Below are 25,387 nucleotides of genomic sequence, written 5' to 3' on the forward strand. Positions count from 1 at the left end.
AGCAAAAGATGCTGCTGAAAACCAAAAGGAAGAAAGCGACAGCGACACTGACATGGAAGGATAGTACTGGGACGACAGCCAAGACCCTTATGTGCTGTAAAGGGTACAAAGATTCTTGCCAGCTATAAAAGTAGCTTCTGTCAATGTCCATTACCTCCTGTTTGCCACTTAAAGTGACGCATGCCATGACGATTGAAGATTCCTTCTAACTTGTATAAGAAGGCCTCCCGACTTGCTTATGAAGCAGAATGTATCTTAGAGAATAAGTTGTAACATAGAGTGTTAAGTTTTCTCTCAATTTGTTTTCTCTGCTTTGCCACTGTTTCATAAAGAGTGTACTGTTTTTATATCAATAAAGTTTTTATGAGTTTTTCTTCAACCTCTTCTCTTGAATCTGCTTTAAACAAAGTAGGAAGTGAAATAGATGTTCTAATCGATCAAGCTAAACAACTAAATAAAGAACTAGAGTCTAAGTCCCGTGACATAGTGGATCTTCTTGGACAGCCCTCTGGTAAGTTTGATTACAAAGTATACTATTCACCTCCGCCTTCAGCAAGTATTCCTGTATCATCCATTAAGCCTACTGGTTGGAACAGCACTGTAAGTATTACTATAACTATTTAAATACTGTAACCATCATTACTATTTAAGTATGCTCTGTACTTGCCCTTAAAGGGATCCTGTACATCAAAAACTGTTCATATTTACTGTTTATGTCTACATATATAAATCGTCTTTTGTTTTATTTACGTTGTCTTGATTTAACTAATAGACGTGAAGTAGAACTTCTTAGACAAGCCATAGTAGAAAACGGAAATGACTTATGTAATTATCATACAGAAACCCATAATGAACTCTGTGATTGTAGAGAGCATGAAAGATTGTTAAGGTTATTTAGTTTAATAATAAGGTTCTTAGATATTTTACTTAACAATAATAATTTTTAATTTTGTATTAAATGTTTTCCATCTTTAAGCAAGTAAGTGGTATATAGGCTGGAAACTACTAACTGCTTAAGCCCTTCATTGGTGGAAGGTAGAGCAACCTGTAGCCACAACGCCACGTACTACTAAAATAGTTTATGTATAATCCTGAGAGTCCAGTCTATAGAAATAGGTTTGAATATAATCAAGATCATAAAGCGTCTAGAACATCTAAAAATAATTTAGAAATAATATTAGGAGTTGTTTGTCTAGCTATAGTATTAGGAGTCTTAATTTTCTGTTTAAAAAGAAAAAATTAAAAGCGATCCTTGCGTCGAAGTGTCCGGCGTCTAAATTGGTATCAGAGCCTAGTTAGGAAATAGTTTGGTCAAAAGTTCTAGTGAAACCCCAAGTCGCGTATCCGTCAGCCGTTTAGCCGCAGACAGGCGTTTTAGGCATTTGGAGTAAGTCGTTGACAGTGATCTAGAACCTATGGACAAAATATTCTCTCGCTTGCCTGGTAGCTCTAGAAGCGCTAGATTCGAGACAGAGGAAAACAAAAAATCAAAAAATAAAAATAAAGAAATACTATTAGTATCTAATATAGAAAATAAGTTAAATAATTGGAATTTACCACCTATCTCGTCAAACCTAATATATAAGTCCACTAATAGTTTTAAGTTTAGGTCAGACTATATAGTTAAAACTGTAGAACAAGCCACTCCTATCCATGAAGGATTAAGTTCAAGGAGTTTGTTTTCAAAAGAGCTCTTAAAAGAACACCAGAAAACCTATCAATTCCTACATATAGGAATGATACAAGTTGCCTTAAAACCTGCAACTAGACTAGCTTTAAACACCTCAGCCTTAGTCTGTGTCAGAGATAAAAGACACAAAGATTTTAATGATTCCTTATTAGGAATTATAGAATCATCTCTATGTAATGGCCCGATTTATTTTTCGTGCTATCCCAATTTCACAATTTCAATCAGAGATCCAAATATTATGCAAGCATTATCCTTGGATATACAAACCTCAGGATATAATATGTTGCCAGGATCTGAAAATATTATCCTTATTTACAGGATTCATTATAAAGCTATGAATACCGTAGTACCTAATCTTAGGGAAGACACAACAAAATTGATCACCCCAAAAGGAACCACTACATTCTTTGTCACAGATTTACAAAAGGGAAACCTAGTAGTTCCAAGATCAATTGCATGGGAACAGGTTAATTTACCTGACAATTGGATTTTAGAAGAAGCAATTCCTCCTAAAAAGGAAGAAAATGAAGATGTGGAGTCCATTATTGAAACAAACAATGGAACTGTAGCAATATCTTTTGCTAGAACTAGGTCCAGAAACTCGTTTTCAGGAAGAACTGTAGTTTCGGAACCTATAAGACCTAGGACATCCTTATCAGGAATAGACCTAGACAGATTTAGCTCTATAGGAATCCTTAGAACTGAAGAACAAGTAGCTCAGCCCATATATGGCCCAGAAAGTATAAATTCAAGCCCAATAGAAACAGTAAGCCTTAAAAGGCCAGAAAGCCCAACACCCTCGGACATGGGTTATGAAAAGGAAAGCGTTAGGACTCAACAACCTAAAAGGATTATGGCCTAAATAACTTGTTTTAGCTTTCTGAAATGTCATCTTCAACCCTGGTTTTCCTTGAAACTTGTTTTAGGGCCTGTTTTAGCTAAGTGACAGCGAACCTGCCCATAATTCTTTCGAACTTTACGATCACCTTAGCTGCGTCCCAAATGAACATGATGCTAAATTTCAGGCAGAACTTCCATCGGTTGCCCAGCGATCTAAAATCTCTCCTCAATTCGCCCCAATGGAACCTTTAGCTCCAAATCTGTTGTGAACGGTGCAAAATCAATCCTGTTCCTTGATTCTGCCTTTGATATCATTATTTCAATGCTTTTAAATTTTCTGATCATTATTTTATGCGCTTGCTATACATAATTTGTTTAGTTTTTGTCGTTTCTTTGCCGCCAAAATGATATTTCAACCTCAAAATCATAGTTATCAACCTCAACTTCATCAGATTCAACTACTGGAGGTACAAGATCCCTCCTATTTGGCCTTCTCTCATTTTGCTCCAATCTTTCCAACCTATCTATGATTTCATTGCACACAACATTCATTCTTTCAAATTGTTCTCTGACAGCCTGCATGTAGAATGGATTTTCACCTTCCCCCTCACTACCATCACCCCTTCTAGACATGTTTTCAGACCTGCAAGAAAATGGTTAGTGTAAAGAAAACACCTCACTCACTCCCTTACGTGTTTACACTCAACAGAGGACACTCCGCTCGTGTTTAACTCAACAAGGCTTTTTCCCTCTTATGAACTCACCACTCTATGCCTTTTACCTCTCTTGGCTATGTCCACAAGTTCTTATCAAACTCAAGTAACTCAAACCAAGACTGTACCCACAAAAATTTAACACACAATAAAATTTTTAAACAAACAGATCCAACTAAACCCCAAGAGCCAAACAGCAAATATGAAGAAGGTAAGAAACACAAAGAATAAAAGGCAAATAGAGAATGTACCTTGTTTGGACGTTGCTTTGCTCTGATACCAAAACTGATGTGAACCTTCAAGTAATTGGTAACTTGAAAACCCACATTCAAGAATTAAATGAACAATATGGAAAGCACCAAATCAAGATGTATGAATTTGAATCTTTGAACCAGCACAATCAGATTGTTGTGTAAATCAAAGAAAATATCAGAAATGGGATTCTTGACCTAATTCATATGGAGAATGAATAAACCAAGAATATTATGCACATTAAACCTTGCAAGATAGAATCTCAGCAAGTTAATGAGCTTCACAAGAACAAAGGCAACAGCCAATTTACTCACTAGAGGAGCAGAAACAATCTCTCATTAATATTCAAGTGTGTCCTCCACTCTCTCATTACACTTGTATTTATAGCCTCTTGGCTTCAAAACCCTTCACCTTGAAGATGGAGAACTGAAAATATAATTCCCAAGAAAGACAGCCAAGAACAAGACCATTACCTATGCTGATGAACAACCTTGAACATATAATAGAACTTAACAAATCAAGGCAAGAATTTGCTAAGAAAAATGGAGAGAGTTCTAAGAAGAACTTTGAAGCAAAGCTCCAGCAATTTTACTCAAAAAATTACCATATGAATTCTGTTCTCTAAATGAAACAAAAGAAGGCTAATATGGGTTGTGACAATAAAACTATGGCATAATCTGTAAACTCAACTACTGCAAGCTTCACGTTCTTTTCCTCACTATAATTGTGACAATAAAAAATGAGATCCACCTTCCTCTCCCACTCCAAATATGCATCCGGATTGGCTTTGCCTTGGAATGGTGGAATTTTCATCTTGATCCCACTAATGTTACCATCCACTCTCCCTCTCCCTCTTGCTTCCTCCATATTACCTCTTCTCAAGTTTCTGCCTCCACCTCTTCCACCCCTATTACCTCTCATCCCTCTCGGTCTATGGTGGTCATCATGTGCAGCAGAGTGCTGGTCATCCTCTTCATCAGAATCATCATCATTTTCAACCCCCCAATCATCTATAGGTGGTGCATTGTGAACTCTAGATCCCTTAGCCCTATTCTGCCCCTCATTTGTGTTTTGTCTACCATTCCCACTATTCTGCTCAATTCTTTCAATTCGGTCAGCTAGGTTGCTCAATTGTCTACCAATTCTTTCCAAATGCTGAACAAGTGCTTGTTGGTAAAAAGGATTATCCATATTAAGCCCACTAGTTTGTTCTTGTGACATTTTAACACCTGCACAAAAAAATTAGCAAAACAGAAAACAACCTCACAATTTCACTCAATTTTGGTCACTCAAGTGTTTGTACTCAGTTTATATAGGCTTTTACCCTCTTGAAGTTCTTGCCACTCAATGCCTTTTTCCACTCAAGCTTGCTTACCAAGTTCTTGTTAGAGCTAATGCAATTCCAGCAAGTTTAAATCAAGTTTTAATATATGTTCAAGCACAAACTCAAGCAAAACGTGTGGAATAAGTGTTTGTTATGACACTTGAAGCAAGAAATGAAGACACCAAGCTCTGGACCAATGAAGTGAAATAGGAGTCGAAATTAGCTTGCTACTTTTGCCTCCCCCCGAAAAAGGCAAAGTTGGAATTTTGTAAAACTGTTTTAAGAGCAGCAACAAGACATAGTTTTAGTAGGAAAATCAAGTCTAGAGGTTCCAGAAAGCACCTTGAAGTTTTGGACTCCAAATTGGCCTAATAGGTGCTAAATTTGGTTCACCAAGTAAACGGTAGAATTTTTACACCAAATTTGATTTATAGGCTTAATTTCGTCTATAAAGCACCCCAATGATGTTTTAGAATTTTCTGGGTTGGTTTGGTTATACCTCCCCTAGAACAGCCACTAAATAGAAATATTAAACTTACAATATTCCGGCACTCGAACATACACTTTAGCACATTTTTTTTTTCTTCTTTCTTTTTGTTCTTTTTTTTTTATATATCATGTAGCCACACAACAGATACATCCAACACTAAACACTTCAACAACACACTTCACAAGACACAAAGATGCAAATAACCAGGTTGTGAGGAAAAGGCTTAAGGTAGGAAACAACACAAATGTGACAAAACTAGGAAAACAAGGACAGATGCAAGAAAGCCTCTAATATACCCTAAGATTAGTATTATTGAGTGTAAACTCACTATTAAGGCCTGAATATGTTCAGATTTTCTTACAAACACCAAAAAACACAAGGACTTGAAGAACGTTCAAGGATGAAACACAAGGAAGATAAAAAAGGAGAAAGGAGAAAACAAGAACACAACAAAATGGATGACCAACCTGTTTTGAAGAGAGCCTAAGCTCTGATACCAAATGATACGGTCTCTACCCTTAGTAGCTGATTCCACTAAGAAGAAAGACCAAAGGACTGTCTTCAAAACAAGCCAAGAAACTCCCTTGAACCTTCAACCCTTCACCTTGAAGATGGAGAACTGAAAATATAATTCTCAAGAAAGACAGCCAAGAACAAGACCAATTCACCTATGCTGATGAACAACCTTGAACATATAATAGAACTTAACAAATCAAGGCAAGAATTTGCTAAGAAAAATGGAGAGAGTTCTAAGAAGAACTTTGAAGCAAAGCTCCAACAATTTTGCTCAAAAAATTACCATATGAATTCTGTTCTCTAAATGAAACAAAAGAAGGCTAATATGGGTTGGTGTATTGGTCTTGGCAGCCTACAAATGAGATACAAACAAAAGTAGGCGAATTCTGTTCTCCAAAAATAGATACAAAGTTCAAACAATAATAGAAAAGTCAGATTTGGCAGCCTACAAATGAGAGACAATCTAAAAAGAGATGTTTTGTCTTGAAGTTGAAAGTAGTAACTTTGCTTTTCCTATAAATAGTTGAAGCATGGCTGGAGCTCTTGGACAAAGTTATGGCTTTCAATCTTTGCAAAATGGACAAAAGCATCTTCAAATTGTTGGTGGAGATGGGCTGCCAATTGTGCTGCCACCTAGGCACTCCACATGGACACCACATTGGATACCAACTAGGATGGATTTTCTGAGGTGGCTGCCACATGTATGCCAACTTGGACGGATGCCACTTGGTCTCTTGGCTCCTCAAATATGCAAAGGAATGTACAGCAAGTCCAAACCGAATACTTGCAAGAGGTTGGACTTGGTGATGTGCTTATGCACCAAGCCTTGAAGCTTCTTAGCCATTGCTCTAGTTATTGTCCCTTGGTGTGGAATTGGTGCAAGCGGTTCCTCATCACATATCAAAAAACTTTTATTTTTGTCATAAAGTAGTCCTTAAATGATGAGAATCAAGCTACATCCACAACAAAGGATTTCATCCATGGTCCAATTACCAGAGCTAGAGCTAAATCACTTCAGAATTTAATTTGTGAAATCATAAGGAGCAAGGATTATAAGCTGGAATGGCATGAAGAAAAATGTAAAGGATTAAATTTGGTGAAAATTATGCTTAGAAGTGACCATGTGTCACGTGGAGCATTAGATTACATGGAATAACCTGTGGACATGCATGCACCAGATCCAACCCATGTACATGTAAGGGAGTGAGTGAGGTGTTTTCTTTACACTAACCATTTTCTTGCAGGTCTGAAAACATGTCTAGAAGGGGTGATGGTAGTGAGGGGGAAGGTGAAAATCCATTCTACATGCAGGTTGTCAGACATCAATTTGAAAGAATGAATGTTGTGTGCAATGAAATCATAGATAGGTTGGAAAGATTGGAGCAAAGAGATAGGCAAAATGAGAGAAGGCCAAATAGGAGGGATCTTGTACCTCCAGTAGTTGAATCTGATGAAGTTGAGGTTGATAACTATGATTTTGAGGTTGAAAGACCTAGGAGGGGTAGATATGAGAGAATAGCTGAAGATAGGAGGAATGGGGATAGGAGGATAAGAAGAGAGGAAAGAGAGAGGAATAGGGTAGATGACAATATCAAAAGTATTAAAATGAGCATCCCTTCTTTCCAAGGGAAAAATGATCCGGATGTGTATCTTGAATGGGAAAGGAAGGTAGAAGCTGTGTTTGATTGTCATCACTATTCAGAGGAAAAGAAAGTAAAGTTAGCGGCAGTAGAATTTACTAATTATGCTTTGGTATGGTGGGATCAAGTGTTGATTAGTAGAAGGAGAAATTATGAGCAATCAATTGCAACCTGGGGTGAGATGAAAACTATAATGAGGAAGAGATTTGTTCCTAGTCATTACTATAGAGAGCTACATCAGAGGTTACAAAGATTGAGTCAAGGTTCTAAAAGTGTTGAAGATTATCATAAAGAAATGGAAATTGCTATGATTAGAGCAAATGTGGAGGAGGATAGAGAAGCCACCATGGCTAGATTCTTGAATGGGCTAAACAAGGAGATTGCTCATATTGTTGAGTTACATCACTATGTTGAGTTGGAGGATATGGTCCACATGGCTATGAAGGTAGAAAGGCAACTTAAAAGCAAGTCAAAATTTTGGAGGAAATGCAGGTACTTCTTCATCTTGGAAGTCTAACTGGAAGAAGGAGGATAGGGAAAAGGCTTTTAGCAACTATAAGAAAAATGAGGATAAGGATAAGGTAAAGAAGGTGGAGAAGAAATTTGTAGAAAGTAAAGGAAAGGAGGTTGCAACTACTACCCGAAATAGAGATGTGAAGTGTTTTAGGTGTTTGGGCAGTGGACACATAGCTTCTCAATGCCCTAACAAGAGAGTCATGGTCATGAGAGAAAATGGTGAGATAGAAACAGAGGAGGAAATTGTGAGTGATTCCACATCTTCAGGGGAGGAGGATGCAGAGGTAGAATATGCTGCTGAAGGAAGTGCTCTAGTGATTATGAGAGCATTAAATACTCAAGTAAAGGAGGATGTTGGTGATGAATTGCAAAGAGAAACAATTTTTCATACAAGGTGTCTTATCCAAGACAAAGCTTGTAGTGTCATCATTGATGGGGGAAGTTGTGCCAATGTCGCTAGTACTATTTTGGTGCAGAGATTAAGGTTGAGGACTTCGAAACACCCTAGACCCTATAAATTGCAGTGGTTGAATGAATGTGGTGAGGTGAAAGTAACAAAACGAGTACTGATTTCCTTTGCAATAGGAAAGTATCAAGATGAGGTTATGTGTGACGTGGTTCCAATGCAAGCTGGCCATTTATTACTTGGCCGACCATGGCAATTTGATAGAAAGGTGATCCACGATGGGTATAAAAATAGGTCTTCTTTTGAAATGAATGGAAGGAAAATCATTTTGGCACCTATGACACCAAAACAGATTTATGAAGACCAAACAAGGCTTAAGCAAGCAATGGGTGAGGAAAAATCAAGAGTGGCCGAAAAGAGATCAGAGAAGAAAATAAGGAGTGAAAAGAAATTGAGTGAAAATGTTGTGAGTGAGCAAGACAAGGGTGGTTGTGAGGAAAGAAAAGAGAGTAAAGAAAACATTCCAAGAGTGCTTGAAAAAGGTGAATCTTCGGCGCAAAGGAGAGTCATGCGGAAAGAGGAGAGAAAATTAAGCTTGTATGCTAAAGGAAGAGATGTGAGGAATGCCATGTTTGCCAACAAGCAAATGTTATTAATTGTGTTTAAGGACTCTTGTTTATCCACATCTGACCTTGACCCCAATTTGCCTAGTGTTGTTGTCTCCCTTTTGCAAGAATATGAGGATGTACTACCTAAGGAGATGCCAGCTGGACTACCACCTATTCGAGGGATTGAGCACCAGATTGATTTTGTACCAGGCGATTATTCCCTACCGTCCAGCCTATAGAAGTAACCCGGAAGAAACCAAAGAATTACAAAGGCAAGTTGAGGAATTGCTAGCTAAGGGATATGTGAGAGAAAGTATGAGCCCTTGTGCTGTACCCGTCCTTTTGGTACCAAAGAAAGATGGCATATGGCGCATGTGTGTGGATTGTAGGGCGGTCAACAAAATCACTTAGAAATATCGCCATCCTATACCTAGATTGGATGATATGTTGGATGAACTTTGTGGTGCTTGTGTTTTTACCAAAATTGACTTGAAAAGCGGATATCATCAAATTCGCATGAAAGTAGGTGATGAATGGAAGACTGCATTTAAAACAAGACATGGACTATATGAGTGGTTAGTGATGCCTTTTGGGCTAACTAATGCTCCTAGCACTTTTATGAGATTGATGAATCATGTGTTGCGTGCTTTTATTGGAAAATTTGTTGTTGTTTATTTTGATGATATATTGGTTTACAGTAGAGGCATGAATGAACATATGCATCATTTAAGGGCTGTATTCAATGTGTTAAGAAAGGAAAAATTATATGCTAACTTGAAGAAATGTTCATTTTGCATGGAAAATGTTGTCTTTTTAGGATTTGTCATTAGTGCTAATGGTGTTGAAGTTGATGATGAAAAAATTAGAGCTATTAGAGACTGGCCCATTCCAAAGACTGCATCTGAAGTACGTAGTTTTCATGGACTAGCTAGTTTCTATAGAAGATTTATTAAGAATTTCAGTACCATTGCAGCACCATTGAATGATCTTGTCAAAAAGAATGTTAATTTTGTTTAGGAACAGAAACAAGATGATGCTTTTCACAAAATTAAAGAGATGTTATGTTCCGCCTCCGTGTTGGCTTTACGATTTTTCTAAAACTTTTGAGATTGAGTGTGACGCATCAGGAATAGGTATTGGAGCCGTTTTAATGCAGGAAAAGAGACCAATAGCATACTTTAGTGAGAAGCTTAATGGAGCAGCTTTAAACTATTCTACATATGACAAGGAGTTGTATGCATTGGTACGTGCCTTGGAAACATGGCAACATTACCTTTGGCCAAAGCAATTTGTCATCCACACAGATCATGAGTCATTGAAGCATATCAAGGGGCAAAATAAGTTGAGTAGGCGCCATGCAAAATGGGTTGAGTTCCTTGAGACCTTCCCATATGTGATTCAATACAAACATGGGAAAGAAAATGTGGTGGCTGATGCCTTATCTCGAAGGTATAACCTTCTTGCCCTTCTTGATGCAAAGTTATTAGGATTCGAATATGTGAAAGAATTATATGCTGAAGATGATGACTTTGCTAGAGTGTATGCAGCTTGTGGAAAGAATGCTTTTGAGAAGTTTTATAGGCATGATGGATATTTGTTTAGAGAAAATAGATTGTGTGTGCCTAAGAGTTCCATGCGTGAATTACTTGTGAATGAGTCTCATGCTGGTGGATTAATGGGTCATTTTGGTGTTGCCAAAACTTTAGATGTATTGAACGAACATTTTTATTGGCCGAATATGAAAAGAGATGTTGAAAGAGTATGTGCTAGTTGCATTGTGTGTGCTAAGGCTAAATCTAGAGTTTTGCCACAAGGTTTGTATACACCTTTGCCTACCCCTAGTGATCCTTGGGTTCATTTGTCTATGGATTTTGTGTTGGGATTACCTAGGTCTAAACAAGGCCATGATTCAATTTTGTTGTTGTTGTGAGTTTTCAAAATGGCACATTTTATTCTATGCCATAAAACTGATGATGCTACAAATGTTGCAAATTTATTTTTTAGAGATATTGTTAGGTTGCATGGCATACCTAAGAGTTTAGTTAGTGATATGGATGTTAAATTCCTTAGTCACTTTTGGAAGGTTTTGTGGGGAAAACTGGGCACCAAGTTGTTATTTTCCACCACTTGTCACCCACAAACCGATGGTCAAACTGAAGCAGTAAATAGGACACTAACTACTCTTTTGCGTGCTGTGGTTAAGCAAAATTTGAAGTCATGGGAAGATTGCATTCCACTTGTTGAATTTGCATACAATAGAAATGTGCATTCTTCTACTGGCTATTCTCCATTTGAAATTGTGTATGGTTTCAATCCTTTAACTCCTTTGGATCTTTTACCTTTGCCTGTGAACGAGCTTGCTAGTTTAGATGGAAAAAGAAAAGCAGAATTGATGAAGAAAATCCATGAACAAGCCAAGCTTCAAATTGAAAAGAACAATGAAAAATATGCTAGTCAAGCCAACAAAGGAAGGAAGAAAGTCACATTTCAACCTGGAGATTGGGTATGGGTTCACTTGCGTAAAGAAAGGTTTCCCTCTCGAAGGAAATCAAAATTACAACCAAGATGTGATGGACCTTTCCAAGTGCTGACCAAAATTAATGATAACGCTTACAAAATAAACCTGTCCGGTGAGTATAATGTCAGTGCCACCTTCAATGTTGCTGATTTATCTCCTTGTGTTGATGCAGGAACAGATTCGAGGACGAATCCTTTTGAAGCGGAGGGGAATGATGAGAATCAAGCTACATCCACAACAAAGGATTTCATCCAAGGTCCAATTACCAGAGCTAGAGCTAAATCACTTCAGAATTTAACTTGTGAAATCATAAGGAGCAAGGATTATAAGCTGGAATGGCATGAAGAAAAATGTAAAGGATTAAATTTGGTGAAAATTGTGCTTAGAAGTGACCATGTGTCACGTGGAGCATTAGATTACATGGAATAACCTGTGGACATGCATGTACCAGATCCAACCTATGTACATGTATCTGCTAGCACCTTTTTCAAGGAATATTCCATCTGTTATAACCACTTCTCTTTTGGACTTAAATGCCCTTATTTGCTGCTGCATTAAATTTACTTTTTGTAAGGAGTTTTTAGTCTTTTGATAGATTAATTTTTGTTTGGACTTAAAGCTCCTTACAGCTGTTACTAAAGTAGGGATATTTTTGTCTTTACTTTTGAAGCCAAGAGGCTATAAATACAAGTGTAATGAGAGAGTAGAGGACACACTTGAATATTAATGAGAGATTGTTTCTGCTCCTCTAGTGAGTAAATTGGCTGTTGCCTTTGTTCTTGTGAAGCTCATTAACTTGCTGAGATTCTATCTTGCAAGGTTTAATGTGCATAATATTATTGGTTTATTCATTCTTCATATGTATTAGGTCAAGAATCCCATTTCTGATATTTTCTTTGAATTACACAACAATCTGATTGTGCTGGTTCAAAGATTCAAATTCATATATCTTGATTTGGTGCTTTCCATATTGTTCATTTAATTCTTGAATGTGGGTTTTCAAATTCAAATTCATACACTTAAACTGTGTTTTAGTGGATGCTCATCAATCCTGCCTAAAATTCGTTCGAACTGTGCAGTCGCCACAGTTGCATCCCAAAAAGACTCCATATTAAATTTCACGCCAAAATTACATGATTTGCCTAGTGATCTAAGATCTCACCCCAATCAACCTTTGTCTCGAGATCAGTATGAAACCTTTTCATATGTTTCCAAACACTTTATTTTACCTTTAATATAATTACATTAGAGTTTTTAAATTGACTGATCATTTTTTTGAGCGCTTGCTATTCATGATTTGTTTGGCATTTGCCATTTCTTTGCCACTAAAATAATCCTAGTGGCTCGGAAAGCATAACTAATAAGTTTTCCTTCAGTCAAAAGCAACTTTAAAATATCCCAAATGTCGCCTCTATTCATTCCGATTGAATCTTTGGTTCCAAATCCGCATGAAACCCTGTCAAATCTTTCGAACCCTTTATCTTACCTTTAATATCATTATTTCACCGTTTTTATGTTGTCTGGCTCTTATTGTCACACCTTACCCCTCCGTAAGGCATAACATGATCCCGTAGAATACTTAATGAACTACCGAACTTCACCTACCGATAACTCATTAAGTACCTTACAAGGGATTTTAAAACAATTTTCTTACATTTTGGAAGTGGTGAGCATTTTGGTAGGAATTAAAAACCATTTATTCAAATCTTAAGGACTAGTAAAAATTTTTGTGCATTTAAATTTTGCCGCAAATTTTATAAAAATTTTGACAGAGTTCCCTCTGTATTTTGAGAAACCAGTTCTTCAAATACCTGTAAAAAGCACTTCCAAACATATTTCACAACTCCCAACCACCAATAATTCTCAAATCAACTCAATCAAGGCACTTCAAATAATTTCACAATACAAATCAAGATTTCTCATCTCAAAGTATTTAATATCTTCATTTACAAAACATAAAGTAGAAAATTCATGTTTACAAATATCAAATTTACAGAAACAAACCCAAAATAATATTATTACAATTTATTTACAACTGCTCAATTTACATTGATACTTATGACATTACAGTATTTACATCAAAATAACCATAAGGGTATAAAACAATACCCGTACAAAAGCTTGATGTGATCTTCAACTCAGTAGCAGCTCACTCTGCTGCTTTTTCCTTGCTCTTATCTGCGACAGTAAATTAAACTATCGCTGAGTATAAACATACTCAGTGGTGCACAATAAAACTTTAAAATGCGATACATAAATATTTATTGATGAAACATAATTTGAATACTTCACAATCACATTTCACAAATATCAAAGCTCATAACAACTCATTTTGTCAAATAATATATTAAACAACAGTTTAGTCAAACAATTGCGTAAACACAGTTTTGCCAAAATCGTACACAACTTAAGCCATGACACAAAATTTTCGATCAATGCCGTGTTGTACACCACGACAAAGCAATCTCAACCCCATTAATCGAAACCAATGAGGGAGGTGGCTAGCTAGCTAATGAGTACTCATCCGATCTACAACCTCAACTGGCAAGCCAGAGAGGGAGGAAAATAAACGATCTCAACCCCATAAATGGAGGAGGAAATGTGATACTGTCATGCTAAGTGTGAACATAAAATCCATTTCAAACATTTCATTCAAATATTGCATACAAAAATCAAATCAATTTCCAAAGTTACAATTTGATCACAAGGTGGCAACACAAAAGTTCATATGTTCATAATGCATGCTAAATCAATTTTTCAAGAGTAAAATGCTTAAATAGGGTTTATTGTGCACAAACCTCAAGCGAGTCGTCCCTTAACCTCGACTCGTTTCCTCGGGTTCCTTCCCGATATTCTTTTCAACTGAAACACAAAATTTTACAATGTTTCAGTACTAGAACTTAACATAAATCCCAAAATAAATTTTAACTTCGCATTTACCTATTTCTAACGTGTTAAATTCGACGTTCTCGAAATTTTGTGTTTCGGGTTACTATTCACTGCACTATTTAAGTCAAATAATTGACTTTCTAAGGATTAATAGGTATGGGAACTCCAACTTCACCCACATACCACATTTTGTTCATGAAACTTGTTGGTTTTGGTCACTTTTTCAAAGCATAGGTCATTTTGGCAAAATTGCCAATTTTCGGTTTTGTGCTCCGAAGTTGCACTATTCCATTGGTCGATCTACTGTTGGAATTTGACAAAACTTCCTTCATAGAAAATGTTCCTTATTGTCTTAAGTGTATTCTCATTTTTGGATCACCTCAATCGGAGTTTTGTAGCTCAAGTTATGGTCAAAATAAGTTTACTGTTCACGTGCACTGTTCATGCTGCAATTTTGGGTTCTGGCAGATTTTGATCCAACTTTGGTCAGTAATTTGATCAAGTTAAGTTCATAATTTGGTCTCACTTTCTTCATATGAAATGTTCTACTATGTCTCAGGTTTCCATCGGTTCAAGAATCGCCTAAATCCGAGTTTTCTAGAGAGAGTTATAGCCATCCAAACATTGCTGCTCAACTGATAATTCTGCAGAGTTTCAGTACAGTAATTTTAACTTTGCTCAATGATTTGAATGAGTTAATGGCCTAATTTGGGTTGGTGTTCTTCATGAAAGTTTTAGGTCTATATCATATCTAATTGCTGGTAAAATTTCAGGTCAATTTGACCTACCTAGCTCGAGTTATGACCAAATGAACAGTTACTGTTCATTTGGTCAGTTTAATCGAGGCAGCCTGCAATCAATTCACTTTGGTCAATTGTTTCACCAAGTTTTGGTCAGTTTTTGGTCATGGTTCCTTAATGAAAATTGTGCTCTTTTATGTCTATTTTCATCTCCAATTGGTGGCATATCAATTGGACTTGTAAAATTTGAGTTTTGGTCCTTCAAAGTGGGTTTGGTCATGCTGCTTTAAACCTACGAATTTGGTTTAATTTCCTACCATTCCCACACAACTTATTTGGTCATAATTGACCATTATTTCATTTCACAATAGGTTAAATATGCCATTTATGCATTTCTCTAATTTTTGGTTCATAAACCCTTGCATTGAAACCCTAAACTCACTAACTCTTGCATTTAACCATAACTAGTGCACTTAACCTTAACCATTCAACTAATCAAAGCTTTTAAACTCCTTCTAATGCATCAATTTCATGTAATTCATACTCCTATCAAGCTGCCCAAATTTCAGTTTGGTCTTCACAATTTTTTTTTTCATTTCTTTAGTTTCTAGTTAATTAGACTAATAACACAACTAATTCAACAAAAAAAATCAAATTTAATCTACTAACCTTAGTGCAGAATTTCTTTCCTTCAAACTTCTTCCTTTCTTTTTTTTTTTGTTGTCAAGTCCTCTATCAAGGCTTGAAATCAAGGTTTAATATTGGAGGTTTAACTTTCTATGGTGGAGTTAGGGATTTGATTAAGCTCAAAATGAGCTTTAATGAAGGTTTTGGGTGAGGGAGAGGGAGAATGAAAGTGAGCTACGGGAAGAAGAGCTTTCTAAACTTTTTTTTTTCTTTTATTTTCTTTTATAAATTTTAGTTATGGAAGACCACAAGAAAAATCCCAATTAATTAATTCAATTTATGAATTTAGTTATGACATCATGCATGATGTCATAACTTTTGACTTTTCCAAACTCTTTCCTCTTCTCTTTTTTTTTTTTATTTGTTCTTTAATTCTATTGTCAATTCCGAAATTTTCTTTTCTCCGATTTTATTTGACAGTTAGGTCAGGAGTCAGCTATCGGGGTCAATTGACCAAATTGCCCCTCGCTGGTTCATCCTGGTTTGCAAATAATCCAATATTTCTTTCGGCTCCCTGACCTAATTATTTGACTGACTTAACAGTTCTTTTTCATGATTTTCTCTTTTCCACTGTTTTCATAAGGGTCCTAAGGACCGCAGCGTCACTTTTTACGGTTCGAAATTTGAGTTTAAAACGACTTCGCAGTCGTTCCCGAGGAGGTCACTCATCGCTGTGACTCTCGGCTCGTTTAACCTCTTATGTTATGTTTTTCTTATTTATAGTTAACTAATTAAACATTACTAATTATTTGTGTTTATGGCTTCTCAAATTGTCTTAAGTGTGGCCCTAATCCCATTAATTGTCCGGACCGACACCGGTCTCCGGAACAGTGAAATATACCACGCTATACAACGGGGGTGTTACGCTTATTTTAAACGTTTCGCTATTCATAACTTCTTTAGTCTTTGCCATTTCATTACCACCAAAAAGATCTGTTACCTTAGTCCCTCGATAGCATATCAATTAACTTTTATTTTTGTCATAAAGTAGTCCTTAAATATCCTAAATAACATGTTTTAGCTTTCTGAAATGTCATCTTCAACCCTGGTTTTCCTTAAAACTTGTTTTAGGGCCTGTTTTAGCTAATTAACGGCAAACCTGCCCATAATTCTTTTGAACCTTACGATCACCTTAACTGCGTCCCAAGTGAACATGTTTCTAAATTTCAGGCAGAACTTCCATCGGTTGCCCAGCGATCTAAAATCTCCCTTCATTTCGCCCCAATGGAACCTTTAGCTCCAAATCTGTTGTGAACGGTGCAAAATCAATCCTGTTCCTTGATTTTGCCTTTGACTTCATTATTTCAGTGCTTTTAAATTTTCTAATCATTATTTTATGCGCTTGCTATACATAATTTGTTCAGTTTTTGTCGTTTCTTTGCCGCCAAAATGATCCTAGTGGCTCGAAAAGCAGATGTAATGAGTTCTATTTTTGTCAAAAGCAACTACCTTAAGATGTCCCAAATAACCTATTTTCAGCTCCTGCAAACGCGATCTTCAAGTCCGAACCTGATTTTCTACAAAACACGTTTTGGGCGCTGCTTTAGTGAGCCCCGGTCAAACTTGCATGGAATTTGTTCCAACTTTAGAATGACTTTAGCTGCATCCCAAATGGACCCCATGTTAAATTTCACGTCAAAATTACATCACTTGCTTGGCGAGCCAAAATCTCGTCTCAATTTTCCCCAACTGAACTTCGGTTCCAAATCCGTATGAACCCTTGTCAAATCTTTGAAATCCTTTACTTTGGCTTTCATATCATTATTTCATCGATTTTAAGTTTTCTAACTCTTCTTTTTTACTATTCATAACGTGTTCAGTCTTTTATCGTGTTGTTGTCGCCTAAACGATGTGCGACCTTTGTGCCTTCGATAGCACATCGATTAACTTTTATTTTCATCAAAAACAATGTTAAAATATCCCAAATAACTTGTTTTAGCTTCCAGAAATGTGATCTTCATGTCCTAACTCACGCTTTCCTTAAACCGTGTTTTAGTGGATGCTCATCAATCCTGCCCAAAATTCGTTCGAACTGTGCAGTCGCCACAGTTGCATCCCAAAAAGACTCCATATTAAATTTCAGACCAAAATTACATGATTTGCCTAGTGATCTAAGATCTCAACCCAATCAACCTTTGGCTCGAGATCAGTATGAACCTTTTCATATGTTTCCAAACCCTTTATTTTACCTTTAATATAATTACTTTAGAGTTTTTAAATTGACTGATCATTTTTTTGAGCGCTTGCTATTCATGATTTGTTTGGCTTTTGCCATTTATTTGCCACTAAAATGATCCTAGTTGCTCGGAAAGCACAACTAATAAGTTTTCCTTCAGTCAAAAGCAACTTTAAAATATCCCAAATGTCGCCTCTATTCATTCCGACTGAATCTTTGGTTCCAAATCCGCATGAAACCCTGTCAAATCTTTCGAACCCTTTATCTTACCTTTAATATCATTATTTCACCGTTTTTATGTTGTCTGGCTCTTATTTTAAACGTTTCGCTATTCATAACTTCTTTAGTCTTTGCCATTTCATTACCACCAAAAAGATCTGTTACCTTAGTCCCTCGATAGCATATCAATTAACTTTTATTTTTGTCATAATGTAGTCCTTAAATATCCTAAATAACTTGTTTTAGCTTTCTAAAATGTCATCTTCAACCCTGGTCTTCCTTAAAACTTGTTTTAGGGCCTGTTTTAGCTAATTGACGGCGAACCTGCCCATAATTCTTTCGAACTTTACGATCACCTTAGCTGCGTCCCAAGTGAACATGTTTCTAAATTTTAGGCAGAACTTCCATCGGTTGCCCAGCGATCTAAAATCTCCCCTCAATTCGCCCCAATGGAACCTTTAGCTCCAAATCTGTTGTGAATGGTGCAAAATCAATCCTGTTCCTTGATTTTGCCTTTGATATCATTATTTCAATGCTTTTAAATTTTCTGATCATTATTTTATGCGCTTGCTATACATAATTTGTTCAGTTTTTGTCGTTTCTTTGCCGCCAAAATGATCCTAGTGGCCCGAAAAGCACATGTAATGAGTTCTATTTTGGTCAAAAGCAACTACCTTAAGATGTCCCAAATAACCTATTTTCAGCCCTTTCAAACGCGATCTTCAAGTCCGAACCTGATTTTCTACAAAACACGTTTTGGGCGCTGCTTTAGTGAGCCCCGGTCAAACTTGCATGGAATTTGTTCCAACTTTAGAATGACTTTAGCTGCATCCCAAATGGACCCCATCTTAAATTTCACATCAAAATTACATCACTTGCCTGGCGAGCCAAAATCTCGCCTCAATTTGCCCCAATTGAAACTTCGGTTCCAAATCCGTATGAAACCTTGTCAAATCTTTGAAATCCTTTACTTTGGCTTTCATATCATTATTTCATCGATTTTAAGTTTTCTAACTCTTCTTTTTTACTATTCATAACGTGTTCAGTCTTTTATCGTGTCGTTGCCGCCTAAACGATGTGCGACCTTTGTGCCTTCGATAGCACATCGATTAACTTTTATTTTCATCAAAAACAATCTTAAAATATCCCAAAGAACTTGTTTTAGCTTCCAGAAATGTGATCTTCATGTCCTAACTCGCGCTTTCCTTAAACCGTGTTTTAGTGGATGCTCATCAATCCTGCCCAAAATTCTTTCGAACTGTGCAGTCGCCACAGTTGCATCCCAAAAAGACTCCATATTAAATTTCACACAAAAATTACATGATTTGCCTAGTGATCTAAGATCTCACCCCAATCAACCTTTGGCTCGAGATCAGTATGAAACCTTTTCATATGTTTCCAAACCCTTTATTTTACCTTTAATATAATTACTTTAGAGTTTTTAAATTGACTAATCATTTTTTTGAGCGCTTGCTATTCATGATTTGTTTGGCTTTTGCCATTTCCTTGCCACTAAAATGATCCTAGTTGCTCGGAAAGCACAACTAATAAGTTTTCCTTCAGTCAAAAGCAACTTTAAAATATCCCAAATGTCGCCTCTATTCATTCCAATTGAATCTTTGGTTCCAAATCCGCATGAAACCTTGTCAAATCTTTCGAACCCTTTATCTTACCTTTAATATCATTATTTCACCGTTTTTATGTTGTCTGGCTCTTATTTTAAACGTTTCGCTATTCATAACTTCTTTAGTCTTTGCCATTGCATTACCACCAAAAAGATCGGTTACCTTAGTCCCTCGATAGCATATCAATTAACTTTTATTTTTGTCATAAAGTAGTCCTTAAATATCCTAAATAACTTGTTTTAGCTTTCTAAAATGTCATCTTCAACCCTGGTCTTCCTTAAAACTTGTTTTAGGGCCTGTTTTAGCTAATTGACGGCGAACCTGCCCATAATTCTTTCGAACTTTACGATCACCTTAGTTGCGTCCCAAGTGAACCTGTTTCTAAATTTCAGGCAGAACTTCCATCAGTTGCCCAGCGATCAAAAATCTCCCCTCAATTCGACCCAATGGAACCTTTAGCTCCAAATCTGTTGTGAACGGTGCAAAATCAAACCTGTTCCTTGATTTTGCCTTTGATATCATTATTTCAGTGCTTTTAAATTTTCTGATCATTATTTTATGCGCTTGCTATACATAATTTGTCCAGTTTTTGTCGTTTCTTTGCCGCCAAAATGATCCTAGTGGCCCGAAAAGCACATGTAATGAGTTCTATTTTGGTCAAAAGAAACTACCTTAAGATGCCCCAAATAACCTATTTTCAACTCCTGCAAACGCGATCTTCAAGTCCGAACCTGATTTTCTACAAAACACGTTTTGGGCGCTGCTTTAGTGAGCCCTGGTCAAACTTGCATGGAATTTGTTCCAACTTTAGAATGACTTTAACTGCATCCCAAATGGACCCCATCTTAAATTTCATGTCAAAATTACATCACTTGCCTGGCGAGCCAAAATCTCGCCTCAATTTGCCCCAATTGAACTTCGGTTCCAAATCCGTATGATAAGCACCCAAATGAACATTGCCTAAGGATGCAGACCTCTAATGGAACCCAAGGATCATCAACACCAAAACAAGTTTTCTTTGAACAAAATAAGATGCAATCTCTATGGAAAAAGAAGCACCAGAATATATAGTTCAAAGAGGAACAGATCAAGTGTCAACACAATAACCCAACTTGTGGGAGATTACATTGATCATCAAGTAAAATAGGCAAGTGATCAAGTTGCCTAAGTTCTAGTTCTTCCAGAAACTAGCAAGAAAGAAGACTCAAACTCTCTCCAAGGGAGGCTCTCATGTACAGCAGCAATGAAAAACTGAAGGAAGAAGATGGTATTCTCTTCCTTATAAACCTAGGGTTACAGAAACATAAGCTAAATTTGTTTAGACAAAAGTTACAAATAATTGTGCTATGTTGGCTATCCTAACAAGAATAGAAAGTGCATTAATTATAAAGACAAAAGATGGCAGCAGCATTTATTGCAAAAGGGCAAAAGGTGGCAGCAATTAATTCCTCTTTGTGGCAGAATATTGGGGGCCACTTGGTCGAAAAGTAGCTCTCTTTAATTCAAATGAACCAATGAGCTCCCTCCACGTGGCATGAACCCTACAAACACCTAGGTGGCTGCCAAGTGGACTCCAGGGTGGCATGAGGTCCAAAGCGGTTGGTGACGTGGTCGATGACGTGGCAATGGAATCTAACGTGGCTGGTGACGTGGCAATGGAAGCTCCAACTTGGCACATGGTGATCCACTTAGATTCTTGGAGCAAGCAAGCTAGGTCTTCCTTATGCAGCTCCCCTCCTAAGCCGAAAATCCTTTTATGGTCCATGAGCATGCTTTGAAGTTGCTTAACTCTCGCCCTAGTGATTGCCCCTTTGAAGGGTGGTGGTGCTCCTTGATGATCCTCATCATCCTCTCCCACTTGAAAAGAATTCGTCCTCGAATTTGTTTCTGCACCAAGGAAAGGAGCTAGATCAGTTACATTAAAAGTATTACTAACACCATAATCACTAGGCAATTCTATCTTATAAGCATTATTGTTAATTCTTTCAAGCACTTGAAAAGGGCCATCACTTCTACGATGCAACTTAGATTTCCTTTGGTTAGGAAACCTTTCCTTTCTTAAATGGATCCATACCAAGTCACCAGGTTCAAAAATCTTAGGCTTTCGCCCCTTATTAGCATGAGATGCATATTGCTCATTTTTCTTTTCTAGATGCAACCTAGCTTGTTCATGCATCTTTTTAACTATTTCAGCCTTTTTCTCACCATCCAATGAAGCAACATGATCAATAGGCAATGGTAACAAATCCAAGGGAGTAAGTGGATTAAAACCATAAACAAGCTCAAAAGGAGAGTATCCACTAGATGAATGCACAACCCTATTATATGCAAATTCTATGTATGGTATGCATTCCTCCCAAGACTTTAAATTTTGTTTCACTAAGGCTCTCAAAAGTGTGACTAAGGTCCTATTCACTAATTCTGTTTGGCCATCAGTTTGGGGATGGCAAGTAGTAGAGAAAAGTAGCTTAGTTCCCATTTTTCCCCAAAGAACCTTCCAAAAATGACTCAAGAACTTGACATCCCTATCACTCACAATGGTTCTAGGTATACCATGTAACCTAACAACCTCCCTGAAGAATAGATTAGCAACATATGTAGCATCATCATTTTTGTGACATGGGATAAAATGAGCCATTTTTGAAAACCTATCCACAACAACAAAAATTGAATCATGACCCCTTTGTGACCTAGGCAATCCCAAGACAAAGTCCATGGACAAATCAACCCAAGGATGCTTAGGTACAGGTAAAGGTGTGTATAGCCCATGAGGCATCACCTTAGACTTTGCTCTCTTGCAAGTCTCACATTTAGCACATAGTCTCTCAACATCTTTTCTCATGTGGGGCCAAAAGAAATGCTCCCTAAGGACGTCTAGTATTTTGGCAGCACCAAAATGCCCCATAAGGCCTCCACTATGACTCTCATTTACAAGCAATTCCCTCAAAGAACTTTTAGGCACACACAATCTATTTTCTTTAAACAAATATCCATCATGCCTAAAGTACTTTTGGAATGCAGATTTCTCACATGCATGGAATATGGCAGCAAAGTCATCATCATGCTCATATAATTCTTTAACATACTCAAATCCTAATAATTTAGAATCAAGAGTAGTAAGAAGATTATACCTGCGGGAGAGTGCATCAGCTACCACATTCTCTTTGCCCTGCTTATATTTCACAACATAAGGAAAAGACTCTATAAATTCTACCCATTTAGCATGTCTCCTACTCAACTTATGTTGGCTTTTGATATACTTCAAAGACTCATGATCCGAATGTATGACAAATTCCTTAGGCCATAATGTTGCCATGTCTCTAATGCCCTAACTAATGCATACAATTCTTTGTCATATGTAGAATAATTCAATGTGGCACCATGCAACTTTTCACTAAAGTAAGCAATTGGACGTTTCTCTTGCATGAGAACAGCTCCAATCCCTATACCTGATGCATCACATTCAATCTCAAATGTCTTGTCAAAATTAGGCAAAATTAATAAAGGTGCAGAACACAATTTCTCTTTAAGCATGGCAAATGCATGTTCATGTTCTTTACCCGAAACAAATGTCACATTCTTTTTGACAAGTTCATTTAATGGACCAGCCAATGAACTAAAGTTAGGTACAAATCTCCTATAAAAACTTGCTAATCCATGAAAGCTCCTAACTTAAGATGCATTTTTAGGTGTTGGCCATTCTCTAATTGCCTTAACCTTTTCATCATCTACTTCAACACCTTTGCTACTCACAACAAATCCCAAAAACACAATTCTTTCTAAGCAAAAAGAACACTTTTTCACATTTGCATATAATTTTTCTTTTCTCAACACATCAAACACAAGTTTCAAATGATGCAAATGATCATCAATGTTTTTGCTATAGACAAGAATATCATCAAAGTAGACAACAACAAACTGTCCAATAAAAGCTCTCAAAACATGATTCATAAGCCTCATGAAAGTACTAGGGGCATTAGAGAGACCAAAAGGCATCACTAGCCACTCATATAAGCCATGTTTTGTTTTGAAGGCAGTTTTCCATTCATCACCAACTCTCATTCTAATTTGATGGTAACCGCTCTTCAAATCAATCTTACTAAAAAAGCAAGAACCATGCAATTCATCCAACAAATCATCCAATCTAGGAATAGGGTGGCGATACTTTACAGTGATTTTATTCACAGCTCTACAATCCACGCACATCCTATATGTTCCATCCTTCTTTGGCACAAGCAAAATAGGAACCGCACAAGGACTCATGCTCTCACGGACATGTCCCTTAGCCAAAAGCTCATCTACCTGTCTTTGAAGCTCCTTAGTCTCAGCTGGACTACTTCTATAGGCTGGTCTATTAGGAATTTGAGCACCAGGAATGAAATCTATTTGGTGTTCAATACCCCTAATAGGTGGTAAATCCGAAGGTATCTCATCTGGAAACACATCCTGGTATTCCTGCAAAAGAGACACAACAGAAGAAGGAAGATTGGGGTCAAGGTCAGAAACATTTAAATAATTCTCCCTATACATGAGAATACACAATGGCATCCCACCCCTCAAAGCTCCCCTCAACTCCCTTCCCCCAACATACAAGCTCATCTTTTTCTCTCTTCTCTCCTTTTGTCCCGAGCTCACTCCCTTTTCCATTACACTCACTTTCTTTTCTTTCACTTCTTTCTTTTTCTCTTTCCCATCACTATTTTCTTTACTTTCTTCACTCTTGTGCTCGGCCTCTCTTAACTTTTCACTGCAACTCTCTTTTCTCCCCTGAACAGCCCTCAATATTCTCATTTGGTCCTCATGTGCTTGTGTTGGTGACAAGGGTACCAAGGCATGTGTGCGGCCATCTTTCTTCAAATTGTAGTGATTCTTCCTGCCATCATGAATCACATACCTATCATAATGCCATGGCCTACCTAGAAAGATATGTAGCTATCATGGGCACTACATCACATAAGACCTCATCATGGTAGCTCCCTATAGTGAAAGGTACCACTACTTGCTTAGTTACCTTCACTTTGTTGCAATCATTTAGCCATTGTAACCCATAAGGTTTAGGATGCTTAAGGGTAGGCAATCCTAATTTCTCCACAAGTAAGGAACTAGCCACATTGCAACAACTACCCCCATCTATAATCATGCTACACAATTTCTCCTTCACCACACACCTAGTATGAAAGATGTTTTCCCTTTGCAACTCATCACTATCCACAATAGGTTGAGCACTCAAGGTCCTCATGGTAACCAATGCAAAGTCATACCCATCGGATGGCTCTTCAACGTGCACATCATCTTCATTTTCATTCCCCTCAACTAACATCAATCGTTCAGATTCATTCTCTTCCTCACTCTCTACCTCCCCATCTTCCCTAATCACCATGACTCTCTTGTTAGAACATTGGGAAGCATAATGCCCATATCCCAAACACTTGAAACACTTCACATCTCTAGTCCTAGTAGTGGCAGTGCCCCCCTTCTCTTTATCTTTACTTTCTACCTTTTCCTTCCCCTTCCACTCTTCTTTCCTAAACTTAGGAA

The 25,387-nt window shown here is 37.2% G+C and overlaps 1 long non-coding RNA gene across 1 annotated transcript; it reads right to left on the reverse strand.

Annotated features, from left to right (window-relative positions):
* Positions 1–13,524: 13,524 nt before the first annotated feature.
* Positions 13,525–15,929, reverse strand: LOC131170540 (uncharacterized). The gene is made up of 3 exons (XR_009141324.1): positions 15,812–15,929; positions 14,312–14,375; positions 13,525–13,691 (listed from the first exon to the last, which is right to left on the reverse strand). It is a non-coding gene; the product is annotated as an uncharacterized LOC131170540 (long non-coding RNA).
* Between the last annotated feature and the right edge of the window lie 9,458 nt (positions 15,930–25,387).

This window comes from Hevea brasiliensis, chromosome 2 (assembly GCF_030052815.1).
Source record: "Hevea brasiliensis isolate MT/VB/25A 57/8 chromosome 2, ASM3005281v1, whole genome shotgun sequence".
NCBI lineage: Eukaryota > Viridiplantae > Streptophyta > Magnoliopsida > Malpighiales > Euphorbiaceae > Hevea > Hevea brasiliensis.